Source organism: Chrysochloris asiatica, unplaced genomic scaffold (assembly GCF_000296735.1).
Source record: "Chrysochloris asiatica unplaced genomic scaffold, ChrAsi1.0 scaffold00071, whole genome shotgun sequence".
NCBI classification, from domain to species: Eukaryota; Metazoa; Chordata; class Mammalia; order Afrosoricida; family Chrysochloridae; genus Chrysochloris; species Chrysochloris asiatica.
In genome coordinates, this window is record NW_006408589.1 from 3,274,416 (window position 1) to 3,278,681 (window position 4,266).

The 4,266-nt window shown below is 42.5% G+C and overlaps 1 pseudogene; it reads left to right on the forward strand.

The window, feature by feature from the left end:
• The first annotated feature begins 376 nt into the window (after window positions 1-376).
• Window positions 377-1,038, forward strand: LOC102833282 (annotated as a pseudogene).
• The last annotated feature ends 3,228 nt before the right edge of the window (window positions 1,039-4,266 follow it).

Below are 4,266 nucleotides of genomic sequence, written 5' to 3' on the forward strand. Positions count from 1 at the left end.
TGATCAGAATTCCATGATAGGAAGATATGATAAAATGACAGAGAAAATTGTCGAAGAGTTGCTAGGAAAAATCCTCCCTTACATTATGAAATACAAAAAGTTAACCATTCAAGAAGCTGAATAAACCCCAGACTTGATAGACTCCAACAGAAAATCACCAAAACATATCATAATCAAACTTTCCAAAACCAAAGACAAGGAAAGAATCCTGAGAGTGGCTTGGGGAAAAACAAAAAGTTATGTACAGCTTCTGAAGCCCGGCACTGCTGCCGCCGCCCCCATCTCCCCCATCATGGGGAGAGCACCAGGTAACTGCATCCAGAGGGGTCCAAAAGAAGGATGAGGCATTGCCTCCACTGCAGAAACTGCACCCAGGATGCAGAGCATCAAGTGTGTGGTGGTGGATGATGGAGCCATGGGCAAGACGTGCCTGCTCATATGCTACACAGCTGATGCCTTTCCCAAGGGGTACATCCCCATGGTGTTCGATAATTACAGTGCACAGAGCGCAGTTGATGGGTGCACAGTGAACCTGAACCTGTGGGACACAGCAGGCAAGGAGGAGTATGACCACCTCTGCACACTCTCCTACCCTCAGACCAATGTCTTTGTCATCTGTTTCTCCATTGCCAGCCCGCTCTTCTACGAGAATGTGTGACACAAGTGGCATCCAGAGGTGTGCCACCACTGCCCTGATGTGCCCATCCTCTTGGTGGGCACCAGGAAGGACCTGAAGGTGAAACCTGACACCTTACGACGCCTCAAGAACAGGGCCAGGCACCCATCACCCCACAGAAGGGCCAGGCACTGGCCAAGCAGATCCACGCTGTGCGCTACCTCAAGTGTTCTGCCCTGCTGCAGGACGGTGCCAAGGAGGTGTTTGATGAAGCCATTTGGGCTGTGCTCAACCCCACACCAGTCAAGTGTGGGGGTCCTGCATCCTCTTGTGACCCTGGCGCTCAGCTTGGAGGCTGCCCAGTCCCCCTACCAGTTGTGCCTTGGCACCTTGTCTGCCCCCAGTTGTGCCTTAAGGACTGATTCTGGCACCCTTTGCCAGTGTGCTCCCTGAAGCCCATGTCCTCTAAATGTCTTTCCTCTTTAAGGAAGCCTGCAGGGAAAGGCGCTTTGGGCCCTGCCCCAACGCACTTGGGTACATCAGGTATTCTCATGAGCTCACCAGGCCAAGGTTGGGTCGCTTTCCAAGAGGCCAGCCTCGTGCCCTTTCCACGTCTCCCCTACTGACCATTTCATCCAGCTTTTCCACACAGGTGTTGTGGTGCCTGAGGTTAGAGTCTCAGCCATCACTACCTAACATCTGCCTTTGCTGCTCTTGAAATTGTTCCCTCCCTGAAATGTTCTCTCACATCCCTCAGGAAAGAGACACAGATCTTGAGATGTGCCCTAACCTGCCCTCATGTGCCTTGGCCTTTTGCAACCACTGACTGACTCAGCTCCTGGGGCCTTTTCTACCCCTAACAGCCTCAATAAACCCTCCTGTCTCCAATGGGGGCAGGGGGAAAAAGTTATGTACAAAGGAGAACAAACAAGATTAAGTTTGCATTTCACAACAGAAACCATGCAGACAAGAAGGCAATGGGATGCCATATACAAAACCCTGAAAGAAAAAAATCGCCAGCCAAGAATTATATATACAGCAGAGCTATCCCTCAAATATGATGGCAAAATTTGGACATTTTCAGATAAATAGGAATTAAAGAAATTTGTAATAACTAGACTAATATTACAAAAAAATAATACTAATGGAAGTTCTCTGAACTGAGAACCAACAACAGCAGACAATAACCTGAGATTAACATACATGACAACGGTACTCAGAAGTCAATCCAGATATACAAGTATCCAAAGTAAAACCCCACCACTCGTCTGTCAGTTTGTTGTTCTGTGGTGGCTTGTGAATTGCTATGATTCTGGAAGCTATGCCACAGGTATTTTGAATATCATCAGAGTCACACACAGTGGACAAGTTTCAGATGAGCTTCCAAATGAACACAGACTAGGAAGAAGGAGTGACAAACTACTTCTGAATATTTAGTCACTGAAAACTGTATGAATAGCAGAGAAACACTGTCAGATATAGTGCCGGAAAATGAGCCCCTCAGGATGGAAGGCATTCAAAATGCGACTGGGGAAGAGCTGCCTCTTCAAAGTAGAGTTGACCGTGATGATGCGAATGGAGTAAAGTCCATGGGAGTAAAACCTGCAGGACCTTCATTTGTTGATGGGGCACAACTCAAAATGAAGAGAAACAGCTGTAAATATCCATAAATATTCAGAACATGGACTGTATGAAGTATGAATCTAGAAAAACTGGAAATTGTCAAAAATGAAATGGAACGCATAAACATTGATATCTTAGGCATTAGTGAGCTGAAATTAACTGGTATTGGCAATTTTGAATCTGACAACCACATGGTTTACTATGCCAGGAATGACAAATTTTGAAGAGCATTGGTGTTGCATCATCAAAAAGAACATATCAAGATCTGTCATGAGGTACAACACTGTCTGTGATAGGATAATATCCATACGCCTACAGGGAAGCCCAGTAATACTACTGTTATTCAAATTTATGCACCAACCACTAAAGCCAGTGAGGATGAAATAAAAGAATTCTACCAACTTCTTAAATTTGAAATTAATCAGACATGCAATCAAGATATATTGATAATCACTGGTAATTGGAATTCAAAGGTTGGAAACAAAGAAAAAGGATCAGTAGTTGGCAAATAAGGCCTTGGTGATAGAAATGATACTGGGGATCACATGAAAGAATTCTGCAAAACCAATGATTTGTTGTTCATTTCAAATACCTTTTATAAACAGCATAAGAGACAACTATACACATGGACCTCACCAGATGGAATACACAGAAATCACACTGACTATATTGTTGGAAAGAGATGATGGAAATGCTCCATAACAGACCATCAATTGCTCATATGCAAATTCAGACTGAAGCTGAAGAAAATGAAAATAAGGCCACGAGAGCCAAACTATGACCTTGAATATATCCCACCTGAATTTAGAGATCATCTGATGAATGCATTTGATACATTAAACACTAAAGACCAAAGACCAGAAGAGTTGTGGGATGACATCAAGACATCATACAGGAAGAAAGCAAAAAGTCTTAATACAAGAAAGAAAGAAAATATCAAAATGGAAGTCAGAAGAGACTCTGAAACTTATTCTCCAGCATAGAGATGCTAAAGCAAATGGAAGAAATGAGGAGGTACAAGAGCTGAACAGAAGATTTCAAAGGTCAGTTCAAGAAGACAAAGTCAAATATTACAATGAAATGTGCAAAGATCTGGAGTTAGAAAACCAAAAGGCAAGAATATTCTTAGCATTTTTCAAGCTGAGGGAACTGAAGAAAAAATTCAAGCCTCTACTTTTGTTATTGAAGAATTCTTTGAGCAAATTATTGAATGATGCAAAAAGCATCAAAAGAAAATGGAAGGAATACACAGTCACTGTACCAAAAGGAAATGGTTAACGGGCCACCGTTTCAAGAGGTATCTTGTGATCAAGAGCCCATAATACTGAAGGAAGAAGTCCAAGGTACATTGAAGGAATTGGCAAAGAACAAGGTACCAGTAATTGATGGAATAAAAATTCAACAAAGTGGACTGGCACTGGAGGCAGTCACCCATCTATGCCAAGAAATTTGGAAGACAATTATCTGGCAGACTGATTGGAAGACATCCATATTTGTGCCCATTCCAGAGACAGGTGACCCAATGGAATGCAGAAATCATTGGACAATATCTTTGATAAAACACGTGAGTAAAGTTTCACTTAAGGTAATACAGAAATGGCTGCAACCATACGTTGACAAAGAACTTCAAGTTGGATTCAGAAGAGGACGTGGAACAAAGGATATCACTGCTGATGTCTGAAGAATCTTGGCTGAAAGCAAAGAACATAAGAAAGATGTTTACCTGTGCTTTATTGACTATGCAAGGGCCTTCGATTGTGTGGATCATGACAAGCTATGGACAACATTGCAAAGTATCAGTATTCCAGAACACTTTATTTTGCTCATGAGGAACCTTACATTGACCAAGAGGCAGTTGTTTGAACATACCATGGGAACACTGAATGGTTTAAAATTAGGAAAGGTGTGCGACAGGGTTGTATTCTTTCACCATACTTATTCAACCTGTATGCTAAGCAAATAATCCGAGAAGCTGAGTTATATGAAGAAAAATGTGGCATCATGATTAAAGGAAGACTCATTAACAA